This window comes from Mesoplodon bidens (genome assembly GCF_964165515.1).
Source record: "Mesoplodon bidens genome assembly, chromosome: 10".
Classification (NCBI taxonomy): domain Eukaryota; kingdom Metazoa; phylum Chordata; class Mammalia; order Artiodactyla; family Ziphiidae; genus Mesoplodon; species Mesoplodon bidens.
Window position 1 is genome coordinate 13,844,082 of NC_138172.1, and position 19,649 is coordinate 13,863,730.

At 37.8% G+C, this 19,649-nt stretch overlaps 1 protein-coding gene across 7 annotated transcripts in view; it reads right to left on the reverse strand.

The window, feature by feature from the left end:
* The window catches only part of CNTN4 (contactin 4), a 560,752-nt gene that overhangs the window by 530,926 nt on the left and 10,177 nt on the right, over nt 1-19,649 (reverse strand). The gene's annotated exons all lie outside the window — the stretch shown is intronic.

A 19,649-nucleotide genomic window follows, 5' to 3' on the forward strand; every position in this document is an offset into this window, starting at 1 on the left:
GTATTGCCAAGTAGATCCAGAATAGTTTATGCAATGTTCGGGAGAGAGATTAATCCCATTGTTTACTGTGATAGTTTATTAGGGCTGCCTTAACAAAGTACTACAAACCAAGTTGCCTGAAAAAAATAAATTTATGGTCTCACAGTTCTGGATGTAAGAAGTCTGAGATCAAAGTGTTGGCAGGGCCATGTGCCTTCTATAAGCAGTAGGGCAGGATCTGCTCCAGGCCTCTCCTGGAGCTTCTAGTACTTCCTTCCTTGGCTTGTGGCACGATACCTCCCATCTTCACATGGAATTCTCTCTGTGTGTCTATTTGCATCCAAATTTCCCTTTTTTATACAGGCCCAGTCTACTCCAGTATGACATCATCTTAAGTAATTACAGCCTCAACAGTCCTGTTTCCAAACAAAGTCACGTTCTGATGTATTCGGGGTTAGAATTTCCACATATAAATTTTGAGGGGACGTAATTCAGCCTGTAACTACTGGAGTGAGAATGAAGGAAAGGAAGGGACTTTCATTCTGCTGCCATGGGGAGAGCTTTTGGAGATGCACACTCAATTCCTTTTTGCTCTGCTTTCTCACTTCTACAGGAGATGAGGTACCTTAGCTGAAGAGTGAACTCAGGAAGAGAACATTAAGCTCACCCTTTTTAACTCCTTCTGTCAGTTGGCCTGTTTTCAAGTCCCTTGGATTTTTCCTTGAGAGGTAAAAATATGACATTGATGAAGGAAGGAATGGAAATAAACAGGCAAACAAATTCCAAGTGGTAAAATATATGTCTAAATATTAACTATATTTAATATGGGTGGTGGCAATACTTGTGATTATATATTTTTATTTGTATTATTTGCAATACATTTCTTGTACAACTTTAAATTAGAAAGCAAGATACTCTTTCCCTCCAAACATATACGTGTATCATAGGCAATAATTATAACTAATAGCTATTTAGTACTTACTTTGTGCCATTCAGTGTTGTAAGTGATTTATATGCAATAGTATTTATGATGGGTGGGTATATGGATTGATAGATAAATGGATGGATGGATGGACAGATGGTAATTACACTTCATCTTTCTAAACATTCTCATGATCTTGGTTCCTGACACCAAGATACTTTTAGGGGACAGCTAATGGTAAAGGTGAATCTGATATCCTGGGTCATGAGGTATCAAAATCCCCTAGAAGTGTCATAGTCTGCTTCAAGCCAACACCCTTGCTGAATAGTTTGGACAGAAAACACTTTTCATCAGATATAAGCTAGATATTTATATCGAGAAAATATAAGGCAAGATGGAGGTGAACAAGCAGATTTGAATAGTTGCCACTTAAAAAGAAGTTAAAAAAAATACATGCTGGTCATCAATGGGGAAATTATAGACATAGATCTCTCACAAGTGTAAGGACTCTGAGTTATATATTCTGATATTACTGTTTAGATTTCCTACACACTATCACAGATCTACCAACTCTAGTCAGTATCTTCTATCCTAATGGATTCACAAGAACCTCTGTGACTCAAGCAATTACAAGTCTTTGAGACAGTATTCCTGTTGTCTATGCAGCCTTGATATCACCACCAACATACTGCATGGCAATACACAGGGCACAGTTTCCTAAATTTCCACTACAGAATGCATGTGTGTAAAATACAACTCTCCCCTGAAATTTAAAAATCCACGGCATCTTTACATACACTACATTAGCATGCAGTACAGACTCCAGTTGGTTGACAGGATTCAATTTTGTTCTACTTAATATGCACAAAAATCCCACATGGTAAATATTGTTTTTTTGTTTTTTTTCTTGCGGTACGCGGGCCTCTCACTGTTGTGGCCTCTCCCGCTGCGGAGCACAGGCTCCGGACGTGCAGGCTCAGCGGCCATGGCTCACGGGCCCAGCCGCTCCACAGCATGTGGGATCTTCCCGGACCGGGGCACGAACTCGTGTTCCCTGCATCAGTAGGCGGACTCTCAACCACTGCACCACCAGGGAAGCCCATAAATATTGTTTTTTTACTTATTTTTACACAGGAGACAACGAAGGTGCAGAGAGATTAAGTAAATTTCTCAAAGTCCAGGGGCCACACACTGGAGCCAAGGTCTGAAGTTGGTGTAGGATTCTAGAATCTGGGCTCTTCAACACGATATTCTGTAACATCTACTTACATGATGTCAAATGTTTCACTACTGAGACAGAGAAAGAAAAGAGCTATTTCCACTGACCTAGAAAATTTTGCTGCGCTTTGATATCTTAAAAATATACTCATTTAAAATTTTCTGGGATCAAACTCAGTGTACTACTTTGATATGACCTTGCCTCAGTGGGGTCAACTGCTTTTATGATATGTATTTGAGAACGCTAATTTAATATTTTCATCATAGGATATTGATTTTTCAGGTCAAGCTCTTTAAAAACAGTGAATTAAATAAAAATCGGTCTCAGCTTATGAAATCAAATATCACTACCAGTCGTTGGGGGAAGTATCGTAATGATTTTAGCTCTATGAATCTGAGTCAGCCTAAAAGCAGTAGGATTAAGCTTAAAAACAGGCATGGGGGGGCTCCCCTGGTGGCGCAGTGGTTGAGAGTCCGCCTGCCGATGCAGGGGACCCGGATTCGTGCCCCGGCCCGGGAAGATCCCACATGCCACGGAGCGGCTGGGCCCGTGAGCCATGGCCGCTGAGCCTGCACGTCCGGAGCCTGTGCTCTGCAACGGGAGAGGCCACAGCGGTGAGAGGCCCGCGTATCGCAAAAAGAAAAAAAGAAGAAAAAAAAAAAAAACAGGCATGGGGGCTTCCCTGGTGGCACAGTGGTTGAGAGTCCGCCTGCCGATGCAGGGGACACGGGTTCATGCCCCGGTCCGGGAGGATCCCACAGGCCGCGGAGCGGCTGGGCCTGTGAGCCATGGCCGCTGAGCCTGCGCATCCAGAGCCTGTGCTCCTCAACGGGAGAGGCCACAACAGTGAGAGGCCCGCGTACCGCAAGGGAAAAAAAAAAAAAAAAACAGGCATGAAGGAATGCATTTGAGTAAACTTTGAACCAGTTGAACTTTGTAGATCTGAAATTTACCCATAGATCTAGATGGTTTTTAAAAGATTCCCTGATATATAAATGTCACCTTTGGTAGATGTAGGCCTGAACTGCTTCACCCTTAAACCCCTGCCTATGTGACACAGTCCTCCAGACAGTTCTCTAAAGGAAGTGAAGGTTCAAGTGCAAGTTGCTGGCACTCAGATCTTTCGTTGACTGCTTTTCCTTGTGACACAGAAAGTTCTATTTGTTTTTCTTGTTTGTCACTAATAGCAGAACAGTGAGCTTGATCTCTGAAGAAGAGACTTCAAAAACACAGCTTCGGGAAAGTGGACGATTTTTTCTATGTCACCAGGTTGCCCAGCAGTGCTAGATTAGCTCTTTCGAGATCGGTATCATAAATGCTGAAATATGTTATTAAAAGGCATATTTTTAACTCCACCTATCTTGAGAGAGCCTCTTGACCACACATGGACATACAAATGTTTTCACTTCTCATTCAAATGTTCGAAAACTTAAAAGAAGAAATAACATCGACATATAAAATAATCAATCTTAGAGGTTTCTCTCTGAATTCTAAAAAGAGAAGGAGGACTCCTTTTAATAATAACATCGAGTAGCAGATGAGAATATAGGAGTCCCTGGAGTGAAAGGGAGCTGTCCTATCAACATATGAACTGGAATGTGATTAATTACTAAGAACTGTGAACAAGTAGCAAGCAACTGTCTGGAGAGTCAAGGGGATATCCCTGGCTCCACATGAAAGTCTGAAGAGCTTCTTAGCAATGGGTGAGAAGAATGAAAACTTGAAAGAATACTGATCGTTTTAGAAAGAGCAGAGAAAAAGCCTATGATTCAAACGTGAAACCTAGAAATAAGAGGAGATAACAGAAAGAGACGCCTATTCGGAAAGAGAGGAAAAGCAGGAATTCTTCCATCAAAAAGAGATAGCTTCGGAAAGGACTGGGGACAGATTTAAAAGGGAAAGACAAGGCATCCAACTGTAAGGGAAGATACGCTATCAGGAAAACCAATAAAGTTGCTCTTTTTTGTTGAAGTTCAAATAAAAAGGCATCAACTGGCTCTTAGAAAGACACACTGACAAAATTATCTTTAAAAAACTGGACAGGTATTTTTATTTAAAGCAATCCTCAAGAAGAGAGTAGAAAGGGACATAAGAAATACCCAGATCCAATTATTATTATTATATAGACAAGGTATTTAAAGATGAGGCAAGGCTGGAGAGCTTGCTTTACTGAAAAGGTAGAATAGGTCCAAGCATGAATCCCCATGTCCCCAACACTGATTTTCATTTCAGATACCTAAATCCTTATTCTTGTACATGTCTACACAATGACCCAGTTCTACGCCCATCAATTCTAAATATGTTTCTAAAAGGAGACAACAACAACAATAACAAATGCAAACAAAAAGAAGGTTTTTCCTCATTTGGTATCAGTCCCAAAGAGTGAAACTGCAGCTTTTAACAAACATTTCTGAGGTGACAGGATAGGGAACAAAAAGGAGGCCAGTGTAACCAATTAAAACTTCAGAGGACATTTGGATAAAAACTGGAAATGAGGCCGAGGCTCTTAGGTCATGGCCCTCAACTGCAGAACAGTGCCAAGGGACTTGGGATGACCATAAGGAATCCAGAGTTCACATCAACAATGCACAGCTAAGATCTCTGTTCAACAGTTTCTTAGAAAAAGCACCAATCCCTAGTAACCCACTCTGAAGCTAGAAGCAGCCTTATTCTAAAGGAATGCCACAACTCGGATCATCTTAAGTCATCCAAACTTCTCTATTTTCTGAGAAAGAAACCCAAGTTCAGAACAGTTAATGTCACATGGCCCAGGTCACAAAGGAAGTCAATCGTGGAAACAGGTCTCAAAACCTACAGGTCTGTTGCAGTGATTACACAAACCAACTGATCACTGGTACAACTACCGATTTCACAAATCCTGCCCAGGTAGTACCTTCAGTACACTTGAGTTCCACCTTTTTTTTCAGAACAGTATGATCTCCTTTCCCATAGTCTTCTCACCCCATGGTGGGTATACATATATGTGTGCAAATATTAAACAAAATAAACTTTAGGACAATATAAATTTTCTCTATCAAAATAGAAAGAAGTGGCTTATGAATGTAACAGAAAGAGTATGAAGACTATTATAGTCATTCTTTTAAGGAAGTAAACAACCATTTTACAGTGAATAGTTGCTCTGATTTCCACTTATGTTATGGTAAACCAAGTAATGTAAGCGGACCATATTTATGCTTGGATTCCTTTCCTCCCAGTTACCTATGTACAAAGCAAGAAGTTTTAAAATCACAATTAACCCTTGAACAACACTGGTTTGAACTGTGTGGGTCCACTTGTATGTGGATTTTTTTCAACAGTAAATACTACAGTACTACATGATCCATGGTTGAATCTGGGGATATGATACAGAGAACTGCGTATATGGAAAAACCACTATATGGAGGACTAACTATAAGTTATACATGGATTTTCAACTGTGAAGGGTCAGCATCCCAACCCCCACATGCATTGTTCAAGGGGCAACTGTAGTTACTTTTATAAAACTGTATTTCCTTCGTCAGTCAACTTCTAATTGATGACTCATTTAAAAATACAGATGTTAAAATGGCTCCTACTTTGTATTTTTCTTTAGTATGAACATATGGGCCAAATGAAAGACCTTGTCCCTTACACTTGTCAGAAGACCTAGATGAAACTCTCTGACGAAATGGAGAAATACCAGCCTCTTTTACTTCTCTTAATGGTAAATGTACAATCTGCCAATAAGTAGGAAGATTCACAAGTACGCATAACCAAACTGGCAACAAGAATACAGGTTGTTGAAACTGAAGATGTAAAGAAGTCCAGTGGGAGTTTACAAGTCAGTTATTCTCAAAACATGACTCCTGGCACATATGGAAACAGAGCACTTAAAAATCTTCTCTTTCCCCAGCATTGTAATGCTGCCTCTGGTTTAAGTCTTCAACTCGCATAACGCTGAGATTGTCTCTTACAAGATAAAGCGTGAGAGCAAACACTGCCATGGGTTATTTCTGGTGGATGTCAGGGACATCACATGAATCTCATTAGGAATATCAGGACAGATTTTTACTTGAGTCTGAATTTGTAAAATTGCCTGTATTATCCATGCAAGGGCATTCCTGACCACTAATAACGGGGGAGATAATTCCACTCATTAGATTGAGTCTTCACTTCTAGAGACAATACAAAAGGGATCAAGAAAGGTCAGAAACCTCAGGAGAAGAGTCAGGGAAGAGTCAATATTTTCTTTTTAATTGAATAGGCAGGTTAAAGGCTGAAACAATAAATGGACATTCAACAGTGAGTCATTATACTACCCTCACATTTGGGACTGGGAACAGTGAAAAGGTACCACATTTTTTGGTTAGTGTAGTAACTGATTGAAAACCAACTATGGGTAACAGCTTGGATCCCTAAGGACTTACTGCTTCCCACATTGGAGGGATGGAGGGACAACGGAGATGGAGAATGTACCCCATTTGTGCCCCCACTCTTCCCCTAGACTAGGCTGCTGTTAATGAATTCCTGACTATTCCTAAGCAAAACTTAACAAATCATGCCTCTTGCTACTACCCCTTCCCCACCTGAGCTCTTCCTCTTGCTTTCTTTCTCTGGTGGTGCAGAAAGGCCCAAGGTGACAGGAGAACACCCTGAAGGTAACAACTTGTCCCCTTTACTTCAAGAAAGAAAGGGGTACAATCTCAAGACCTGCTGGTGTTTCCAACTGACAAGTGACAACACTAAAAGATGAAAGCCTTCAGTTTAATGTCATCAACCATACCTTCACTCCTTGGGAAATTAATTTTCCTAGACTCAGCAGCCATTTTTTACACATCTCCAATCACTTCTGATAGTAAAGATAATCCTTTTCCATACGGGTCATCCATGAAAACGACATAGCTGTTTAGTTAAATTGCCATAGTAAAATAACTTAAAACACAACTAAAAAACAAGGGAATCTCTAACACATGGTTAGAACAACTGAAAACTTCAGGATGGTTCATGTCCTTTCATTGCCAAATGTCATAGGGGATTATTCCCAAATTATTTCAGAAGGTAAAACTTGGAGTAACCCATTGACTAAACCACATTTCTCAGATTATATGATATAGTCCTTTAAGAATACTTTCTCAAGGGAAAAAAAATTGCTGTAAATAATCATCTCAAAATAACAAAAGGAAAATGCAAATAGCACCTATATAATAATGCCACTATATAAGAAGTAAATCATGAGAAAATTTGAAGCCAAGTCCCAATCATTGTGGTTTTAAGAAGGAAACAAAATGTGCCAGTAAAATAAAGAAGTAAATTGACAATGGATTACACTTGGCAGGCAGGCCACGATGAAACAGGATTTTATTTACTTATTTTGAATGAATTCTAAGCCAATGCATATTGTGATGAAAATGTTGGTGAAGCAGCAACAAACATGGGGGAAAAAAAGCCCCTGCTGCTCTCCTATCAGTGGATTTAATGCAAACTTTCTGAAAATCTACACTGGTGACAGCAGAAGGTAATGATTCTACTGTCAGGGAAGAAGCATGATGATACAGCCCAGACAAGGACGTGAGGGAAATCTAAAGCACAGCGTCTCCACTTTACAATGTTCACTGATGAAAATATATCAACTGCAAATTGGTCTTCCACTGCAGTGTGGCCAAGAAAGAAGCAACTTAACTGGAATCAAATCAGCAGCTGTTAAAGGACTAGGATATCAAGATATTCTGGTATTGCATTTTGTCAGTGATGCCATCATGGTGATCCACAGCATGACCTTTATGGAGTGGTCACCATTACCAAGTCACTCTTAATGAGTCAAGACAACTGATCCAGCTTAACAGGAGACAACCAATTTAGCTCATGCAACAATCAACGTATCCTGCACAAGAAGGCAGGTCCTTTAAGACCTTTTATAGCCAGGGAGAGGTGAATGTCTGAGAAAACAATTGCTAAAAGGGAGGGGCTGGCAGCCTGCAGCACAGAGGGTCCATAAGTGCAGCTTCCGGGACTTTTTTTTTCTTGTTTTTCTGTGTACTTTATACGCCTGTGATGTTTTACCTCATACCCTGGGAAGTCTTTTGTCTTGTTTTAATGCATCTTAATTTTAATAAGATCCTCTAGACACACATTTATTTGCTACTGAAACTTAAAATAGCACATCAAAAATTTTTTATTGCAATTCAAAGTTCTGAAAACCAGAAAATAGAGTTAAGGAGCTCTGTCTTAATCATGCCCTATCCAAGCCACCCAATGTTTTAAAATACCTCTTGCAAGAAACGTTATGTCATTTTATTGTGTTTGTTGATTGTATGTAGTAGGCACTGTATGTATTATAGTACAAAATCTATTTATATTATGTATTTTCTGCTCTATGTAAATATCAAAATCAATAAATAGCTTATAATACTCAAGGTAGGAATAAATTATTGTATTATAGGTGAACTGTAGACTCAGGGATTTTTTAAAGGTTAATACTGAAATATTAAGTATTCACTATTTAACTCTACCAGAGAGGTGACAATATATTTACCCAAGTAACACAGTTACTTCACCACCACCTAGATTTTTCAATAATCACCACACTATTGTCCTCATAAAAGTGTTCTGGGAAAATTATGTTTGAAATAAGTCAGTAAGGTATGACAATCTCACAAAAATCAGTTTTGGTTCCTTAGGTTAAATTATACTCGTGTCATAGCCTGGTTATATCAATATCATTGCTGTCTGGGTGTTTGTTCATTTGTTTTAATGGGAGTGATTTGGTATCTAATATACATTAGGTTCATTTTATAGGTCAATGGAGCAAGTGGCCACCAGTGTAGCATAATATAAATGATATCCTGGTTTTTGTGGGTGGGCATGACAGGTAATAACTGAGAAGAGAAAATGAAAACTTGAAAGTACATATACTGATTACAAAGAGCACTGAAAAAGTTTATATTCAAATAGAAGTGAAAACTGAAACCTTGGAGTGGGGGAAATACCAGGAAGAGACACATATTCCAAAGAAGAGGAGAAGCAAGGTTTCCTACATCAGAAAGAGCTGTAGAAAGAACTGGGGGCAGAATTAAAATGGGAGAACAAAGTACCCAACTCTGAGGGAAGAAATGCCATCAGAAATACTAACAAAGTTGTTCTTTTGTGCTGAATTTCAGTAAGTAAAAGCACCTTTTCGGCAACTGGTTCTTAGGCAGATACACTAATAAAATTTATGTTTCTAAATTTGACAGCTATTCCTGTTTTTAAAAAATTATCAAAAAGAGCCATAAAGGACATAAGAAAAATCTAACTCTTTTTATTATATAGACAAGGTATTTTACAGATGAGATAAGTCTGGAGAGTTCACATTACTTGCAAAGACAGAATAAGGTCAAGTAGGAATCCCTAGGTCCCCAACACCGATTTTCATGTCAGACATTTAAATCTTTATTTATACACATTTCCACACAATGACCTAATCTGCCGACCACCAATTTTAAATATGTTTATAAAAGCAGACAACAACAACAACAACAAATGAAAACAAAAAGAAAATTTTTTCTCATTTACTATCAGTCCCAAAGAGTAAAATGGCAGCTTTTGACAAGCATTTCTGAGGTGACAGGATTGGGAGCAAAAAGGAGGCCAGTGTAACTAACCAATTAAAACCTCAAAGGACATTTAGATAAAATTGGTAATAAGATCGACGCTTTTAGGTCACAACCCTCAGCTGCAGAACAGTGCCAAGGGACTTGTGATGACCATAAGGAATCCAGACCTCACATCAACAATGCACAGCTAAAACCAGAGGGCAGACAACAGAAGCAAGAAGAACTAAAATCCTGTAGCCTGTGGAACAAAAACCAAGTTCACAGAAAGATAGACAAGATGAAAAGGCAGAGGGCTTTTCATCATTCATGTACCAGATAAAGGAACAAGATAAAACTCCAGAAAACCAACTAGATGAAGTGTAGATAGTCAACCTTCCAGAAAAACAATTCAGAATAATGATAGTGAAGATGATACAGGACCTCAGAAAAAGAATGGAGGCAAAGATCATGAAGATGCAAGAAATGTTTAACAAAGACCTAGAAGTATTAAAGAACAAACACCTAGAGGAATGAAAGAACAAACAGAGATGAACAATACAATAACTGAAATGAAAAATACACTAGAAAGAATCAATAGTTGAATAACTGAAGCAGAAGAACAGATAAGTGACCAGGAAGACAGAACAGTGGGATTGACTGCCACAGAACAGAATAAAGAAAAAAGAATGAAAAGAAACAAAGACAGCCTAAGAGACCTCTGGGACAACATTCAACGCAACAACATTTACATTATAGGCGTCCCAGAAGGAGAAGAGAGAGAGAAAGGACCCAAGAAAATATTTGAAGAGATTATGGTGGAAAAATTCCCTAACACGGGAAAGGAAATAGCCACCCAAGTCGAGGAAGCACAGAGAGTCCCAGGCAGGATAAACCCAACAAGAAACACATTGAGACACATAGCAATCAAATTGACAAAAATTAAAGACAAAGAAAAATTATGAAAAGCAACAAGGGAAAAACGACAAATAACACACAAGGGAACTACCATAAGATTAACAGCTGATTTCTCAGCAAAAACTCTACAAGCCAGAAGGGAGTGGTATAATATATTTAAAAGTAATAAAAGGGAAGAACCTACAACCAAGATTACTCGACCCAGCAAGGATCTCATTCAGATTCGACAGGGAAATATAAAGCTTTACAGACAAGCAAAAGCCACCAAACCAGCTCTACAACAAATGCTAAAGAAACTTCTCTAAGTGGGAAACACAAGAGGCGAGTAGATAGATAGTGGGAAGCAGCCCCAGAGCACAGGGAGTTGTGACCGCCTGGAGGGGTGGGATGGGGAGGGTGGGAGGGAGGGAGATGCATGAGGGAAGGGATGTGGGAACAGATGTATATGTATGACTGATTCACTTTGTAATAAAGCAGAAACTAATAAAAAAATAGAGAGAAGAAAAAAAAAAAGTCACCTGGGATGTGAAAAAAAAAAAAAAGAAAAGAAACAATTGTCCAAACCTGGGCAAGATGATTCTTTGGGACACTAGTCCACCATCTTTTCAGTCTGCTGGGTTTCCAAATAAAGTTGCTATTCCTTGCCTCAAAAAAAAAAAAAAAAAAAAAAGAGGAGAAAAGGACCTACAAAAACAAACACAAAACAATTAAGAAAATGGTCATAGGAACATACATATCGATAACTACCTTAAACATGAATGGATTAAATGCTCCAACCAAAAGACACAGGCTCGCTGAATGTATAGGAAAAACAAGACCCATATATATGCTATCTACAAGAGACCCACTTCAGATCTAGGGACACATACAGACTGAAAGTGAGGAGAAGGAAAAAGATACTCCATGCAAATGGAAACCAAAAGAAAGCTGGGGTAGCAATACTCATATAGATAAAATAGACTTTAAAATAAAGAATGTTATAAGAGACAAGGAATGACACTACATAATGATCAAGGGATCAATCCAAGAAGATATAACAATTATAAATATATATGCACCCAACATAGGAGCACCTCAATACATAAGGCAACTGCTAACAGCTATAAAAGAGGAAATAGACAGTAACACAATAATAGTGGGGGATTTTAACACCTCACTTACACCAACAGACAGATCATCCAAACAGAAAATTAATAAGGAAACACAAGCTTTAAATGACACAATAGACCAGATATATTTAATTGATATTTATATGACATTCAATCCAAAAACAGAAGATTACACTTTTTTCTCAAGTGCTCATGGAACATTTTCCAGGACAGATCATATCTTGGGTCGCCAATCAAGCCTTGGTAAATTTAAGAAAATTTAAATCGTATCAAGTATCTTTTCTGACCACAACGCTATGAGACTAGATATCAATTACAGGAAAAAATCTGTAAAAAAATACAAACACATGGAGGCTAAAAAATACATTACTAAATAACCAAGATATCACTGAACAAATCAAAGTGGAAATTAAAAAAATACCTAGAGGGCTTCCCTGGTGGCGCAGTGGTTGAGAGTCCGCCTGCCGATGCAGGGGACAAGGGTTCGTGCCCCGGTCCGGGAAGATCCCACATGCCGCGGAGCGGCTGGGCCCGTGAGCCATGGCTGCTGAGCCTGCACGTCCAGAGCCTGTGTTCCGCAACGGGAGAGGCCGCAACAGTGAGAGGCCCGGGTACCGCAAAAAAAACAACCAACCAACCAAACAAACAAACAAAAAATACCTAGAGACAAATGACAACGAAAACACAACGATCCAAAACTTATGGGAGGCAGCAAAAGCAGTTCTTAGAGGGAAGTTTATAGCAATACAAGCCTACCTCAAGATACAAGAAAAATTTCAAATAAACAATCTAACCTTATACCTAAAGGAATTAGAAAAATAAGAACAAATAAAACCCAAAGTTAGTAGAAGGAAAGAAATCATAAAGATCAGAGCAAAACAAAATGAAATAGAAACAAAGAAAACAATAGCAAATATCAACAAAACTAAAAGCTGCTCCTTTGAGAAGATAAACAAAATTGATAAACCTTTAGCTGGACTCACCAAGGAAAAGAGGGAGAGGACTCAAATCAATAAAATTAGAAATGAAAAAGGAGAAGTTACAAAAGACACCACAGAAATACAAAGCATCCTAAGAGACTACTACAAGCAGCTCTATGCCAATAAAATGGACACCTGGAAGAAATGGACAAATTCTTAGAAAGGTATAACCTTCCAAGACTGAACCAGGAAGAAATGCAAAATATGGACAGACCACGCACAAGTAATGAAATTGAAACTGTGATTAAAAATCTTCCAACAAACAAAACTCCAGGACCAGATGGCTTCACAGGTGAATTCTATCAAACATTTAGAGAAGAGCTAACACCCATCCTTCTCAAGCTCTTCCAAATAATTGCAGAGGAAGGAAGACCCCCAAACTCATTCTATGAGGCCACCATCACCCTGATACCAAAACCAGACAAAGATACTACAAAAAAAGAAAATTACAGACAAATATCACTCATGAATATAGATGCAAAAATCCTCAACAAAATACTAGCAAACAGAAGCCGACAACATACTGAAAGGATCATACACCATGATCAAGTGGGATTTATCCTTTCAGTATATGCAAACAATCAATGTGATAAACCATATTAACAAATTGAAGGAGAAAAACCATATGATTACCTCAATAGATGCAGAAAAAGCTTCTGACAAAATTCAACATCCATTTATGATAAAAACTCTCCAGAAAGTTGGCACAGAGGGATCTTACCTCAACATAATAAAGGCCATATATGACAAACCCACAGCAAACATCATAATCAATGGTGAAAAACTGAAAGCATTTCCTCTGAGATCAGGAACAAGACAAGGATGCCCACTCTTGCCACTGTTATTCAAAGTAGTCTTGGAAGTCCTAGCCACGGCAATCAGAGAAGAAAAAGAAATAAAAGGAATACAAATTGGAAAAGAAGAAGTAAAACTGCCACTGTTTGCAGATGACCTGAGACTACACATAGAGAATCCTAAAGATGCCACCAGAAAACTACTGGAGCCAATCAATGAATTTGATAAAGTGTCAGGATACAAAATTAATGCACAGAAATCTCTTGCATTCCTATACACTAACTACGAAAGATCCTAAAGAGAAAATAAGGGAACAATCCCACTCACCACTGCAACAAAAAGAATAAAATAACTAGAAATAAACCTACCTAAGGAGGTAAAAGGCCTGTACTCAGAAAACTGTAAGACACTGATGAAAGAAATCAAAGATGACACAAACCAATGGAGAGATATACCATGTTCTTGGATGGGAAGAATCAATATTGTGAAAATGACTATATTACCAATAGCAATCTACAGATTCAATGCAATCCCTATAAAAATTACCAATGGCATATTTTACAGAAGTAGAACAAAAAATCTTTAAATTTGTATGGAGACACAAAAGACTCGGAATAGCCAAAGCAATCTTGAAAAAGAAAAACAGAGCTGGAGGACTCAGACTCTCTGACTTCAGACTATGCTACAAAGCTACAGTAATCAAGACAATATGGTACTGGCACCAAAAGAGAAATATGGATCAACGGAACAGTATAGAAAGCCCAGAGATAAACCCACGCACCTATGGTCAACTAATCTATGACAAAGCAGGCAAGGATATACAGTGGAGAAAAGACAGTCTCTTCAATAAGTGGTGCTTGGAAAACTGGACAGCCACATGTAAAAGAATGAAATTAGAACACTCACTAACACCATATACAAAAATAAACTCAAAATGGATAAAGACCTAAATGTAAGACTGGACAGTATAAAAATCTTAGAGGAAAACATAGGAAGAACACTCTCTGACATAAATCACAGCAAGATCTTTTTTGATCCACCTCCTAGAGTAATGGAAATAAAAACAAAAATAAACAAATGGGACCTAATGAAACTTAAAAGCTTTTGCACAGCAAAGGAGGCCATAAACAAGATGAAAAGACAACCCTCAGAATGGGAGAAAATATTTGCAAACGAATCAACGGATAAAGGATTAATTTCTAAAATATATAAGCAGCTCATGCAGCTCAGTATTAAAAAAACAACCCAATCCAAAAATGGGCAGAAGACCTAAATAGACATTTCTCCAAAGAAGACATACAGATGGCTAAGAAGCACATGAAAAGCTGCTCAACATCGCTAATCATTAGAGAAATGCAAATCAAAACTACAATGAGGTATCACCTCACACCAGTCAGAACGGCCATCATCAAGAAATCTACAAACAATAAGTGCTGGAGAGGGTGTGGAGAAAAGGGAACCCTCTTGCACTGTTGCTGGGAATGTGAATTGGTACAGCCACTATGGAGAACAGTATGGAGGTTCCTTAAAAACTAAAAATAGAATTACCATATGATCCAGCAATCCCACTACTGGGCATATATCCACAGAAAACCGTAATTCAGAAAGACACATGCACCCCAATGTTCACTGAAGCACTATTTACAACAGCCGGGACATGGAAGCAACCTAAATGCCATCAACAGACGAATGGATAAAGAAGATGTGGTACATATATACAATGGAATATTACACAGCCATAAAAGGAAGGAAATTGGGTCATTTGTATAGACGTGGATGCATCTAGAGACTGTCATACAGAGTGAAGTAAGTCAGAAAGAGAAAAACAAATATCGTATATTAACGCATATATGTGGAACCTAGAAAAATGGTACAGATGAACCAGTGTGCAGGGCAGAAATAGAGACACAGACATAGAGGACAAACCTATGGACACCAAGGGGGAAAGTGTCCGTGGTGGGTGTTGGTGTGATGAACTGGGAGATTGGGATTGACGTAAGTACACTAATATGTATAAAATGGATAAATAAAAATAAAAATAAATAATAAATAAAATAAGATGCTTTTATAAAACTGTATTTCCTCCAGTAGTCAATTTCTACTTGGACAACTTCGATTTTTAAAAAGTACAGATACTAGGAATGGCTCTGACTTTGATATGTCTTTTCCAAGTATGAAAATTTTAGCCATATAAAGGATTTGTCAAAAGACCCAGGAGAAACTATCTGACATACTGTGAAACATCAGGTCTTTTTACTCCTCCAAACTCTAAGAATTATAAGAACTACTGGAATGGAGTACTCTCAGTCTCTCTAAGAATATGTTTTGGTAGAGAACTGAGAAATTGGGAGAGAAAGGACTGTTGGGAGGGGAAAAGCACATGAGGGCTGAGTAATGGAGAGAACCATAGTTCCAGGCATGGGTAAAATTTGTCAAAGGTGTGGGTGAGAGTATAAAGAAAAACTTCACTAAAATAAACAGTATATACTGCACAGTTTTGTCTTGTGCTGGCTCTCATTCTTAACTGACGTACTTAATTGACTTGTAAGTCACATTGTAAGAAACCTGTCTTAAGACCATTTTTTGGAGTAGCAATAGGGGTGGCGGTATAATGTTAATTTCTATCTCCATGTGACATTGTACATATATTCCATCACTGCTAAAAACAGAATTGAATGATATTGCTTAACCATTTCCTTCATTACACAGTGTATCTGTCATATTCACCTCTAAATACATATTTTCAATCCTTTTAGAAAGTAGACACTCGATACTGATTCTGTTCCAGATCACTTGTTAGTAATGATACTTATTAAATGGAAAACCTTGGCCTTGTCAAGATGAAAAGCAAATAAAACATTAGTGACAAGGTTTGCAAAGTACAAACCAATGTATATTTGTGCTTGGTGTTCAACAACGTTAAATCATGCACAATAAAGACATGTCAGTAACTTGCATTTTAAGTAAAATATTTGCATGTTTGATTTTGGAGCACACTGAATGAAGATTACATACATGACTTTCAGAGACATATATAAATTTTAAAATGTTTTTGACTAAACATTTACTGACAATGTTCAATTTACTAAACAATATTTAGTCAGTTGCTTTTTTGCACTCTTTCATCATTCAGGTCAAGGAAGATAATTTTGTGGCAGTGGCAGTATCTTATCTTTATTTTTTCCTTTCAGAACACTAACATGTTTATATCCTTCCTCTAACCTATTTTCAATTGGAAAAAGAAAAGGTAGTCCCAGTAGAATACCTGCAAAACATCAAATACACAGGAGTGGTAATCAAATGCAATCCAAACAGCCTTCCAAGGTGCACACTGCATGAATAACATCACTCTCCCCAGTGCATTCATTCAGCCTCCTTTCTAATAGGTGTTCTGATACTGGTCATCACATTCAATGATAGTAAAGATCTATTTCCAATATGGGCATGATTTACAGTCTTGACTGGCACTTCCAGGGATGAGAAAATACAAGCTTGATACCTTTTTGCATCTATAACTTTTGGGTTTTACAGATGGTTGACAAAGCCCACCCAGAGTTTTCTTTATTGCCATGCAAATATTCTAAGCACCCAAAAGCCTGAGCTGGGATTCAATTAGATTTTTTCCCCTGATATACTAACTAAACTTGTTTGTCAATATACTATATCCAAGTTGCATGGGTTTTGCTTTTAATAAGAGGAAAGGACATATTCTTTGTTTCGTTTTTTATAGACAATTTAACTTCTTGTCTTGTATTCAAATCCTTAATCATTGGATGGTGTGCCACTATTGAGTTTGGAGGAGAAGGACTAAAGCTTTAGGAGATACTTATTTTCTAGAGAGTAAAACACTGAAGAGGTAGTTTAGATGAGTAAAACGATTCATTGAGAAAGAATTTTACTTTAGAGCATTTAACATATTACCTTTAAAACTTCACCAAATTTCAGGGTTGATGAAGTTTAAACATATTAGTTAAAAATCTTCAGTTTGGACCCCAAAATGACACTCCCAGGTATACGTCCACACAAAAACTGTAGTCAAATGTTCATATAGGCATTATTTACAATAGGCAAAAAAGTTAAAACAACCCAAATGCCCATTAACTGAAGAATGGATAAATAAAATGTGGTATATCCATGCAATGGAATATTATTGGGCCATAAGAAGAATGAAGTGCTGACACATGCTACAACATGGATAAACCTTTAAATCATGATGCAAAGTGAAAGAAGTCAGTCACAAAAAATCACATATTGCATAATTCCTTACATATGAAATATCCAGGATAGGCAAAACCATAGAGACAGAAAGTAGATTAGGGCTAGGAGAGGGTTTAGGAGAAATGAGGAGTGACTGCTAATAGGTATGGGGTTTCTTTATGGAATGATGAATATAGAGTTGACCCTTGAGCAAAATGGGTTTGAACTGTGTGGGTCCACTTGTACTCAGTTTTTCAATAGTAATACTACAACACTATACAATCCACTGTTGGTTGAATCCATGGATGTGGATCCTTGGATACAAAGAACCAACTACAAGTTATATGCAAATTTTCAACTGCATGGAGGGTTAGCACCCCTAACCCTCACATTGGTCATGGGCCAGCTGTATTCTAAAATTGATTCTGGTGATGGCTGAACAATCCTTTGAATATACTGAGAACACTGAACTGTACTTCCTAAATGTGTTAATTATATGGATTATGAATGAATAACTCAATAAAGCTCTTTAAAAAATATCTGGTTGAGAATTTTTTCTTTCTAATTTTCACAGTCTTTTCAACAAGGTCATACATTCACAGTGGTTTTTAACAAAAGAAATCTTTAAAATAGAGAACTGATTTTTTTTTAATTTATAAAAGGAGAATTGCTTTGATGAAAGTTGAAAAAGGTAGTTATTCACCTTGATTTCTAAGTACTCAGATGACTACCTAAATATCCACCTATTATCTGAGGACTCTGGGTAAAATAAGGGTTAGGAGACCTACACTGATCATGATATTTGCACCTCTTGGAGACAATCTCCATGCTGTTGTTTACTCTCTGTTGACTTCCTGATCTGAAAACCTCCTCATATGACTCTGGATTTTATTACAGGGGTAACCTTTTGTAAGTTCAAAGCCAAGGTCGTGTCCCCTCAGCTCAAATCCAGTCCTGAGGCATAACTCTTTTCAAGAAAAGATCCTTCCACACTTGCATCACAAAGACTCTGACACATGTCACAACGAAGCAACTTCCATTAAGTTGCAGCAATGAATGTCCCTTCATTTGACGGACTCTGAAAAATTGTTCTATCTTTCCCCATTCCCATGACAGCTGTCACCATGTCATATATAGAGAAAAGTTTAAAAAAGAAAGGCCTCTCGCTTTCCCGACAGTTGTCACCACTAGCGATAACACAATATGCAATGTTACCAAGGGGAAATAAAACACTGTATAAGAAACTAGACACTGCCTATATTGGAAAAGCCCACATTTTACTTTCATAAATCATAGGATCAAAGGGAAACAGTAGTATCATTTATAATATTTCAGAATATCCCCTATGGAGTATATCTGTCCTGTCTCCAGTATACATCTCAATTCCTATGGTTCTGGAGAGAGCATCTATCCCAGATAAAGCATTCAAAATATTTCACTTCACATGTCTTTAAATAACTAACCACAAGACTTGGGTGTCAGGGAAAGATGTATCAGATCAATTTAGGACGGAAGGCAAAGATTTAGGGCATAAAGCAGTGTAACATAAAATGAGGCAAAAACTTTTAACTTGACAGGTTGATAAACTTGTTGATCTAATACATTTTCTTTTCTGATTTCAAATAACAATACAGTGATAAAAAGATGCCCAAGAAAGAATTCCTTAGTTATAAAATCCAGTGTGGGTGGAAGGAGGAGTTCAAACTGGTCTTTACTCTTATTATTCAAATGCAGTGCAGACCCTCCCAACACTGGCATCATTTGGGAGCTACTTATAAATTCAGATTTCAAGCCTCACTCCAATCCTGCTGAATCAGAATCTGCATTTTCATACTTTAATGTCTGAAAAGCACTGTCCATGCTATTTTCCCACTCGTGTCACTATTCAATGTTTGGATTCTCGGGCCATGGAAACAATTAATTTCTTACTAGTTACAGCTATTAAGTAATATTGACATGAGAAAAGAAATGTAATGCAACAGA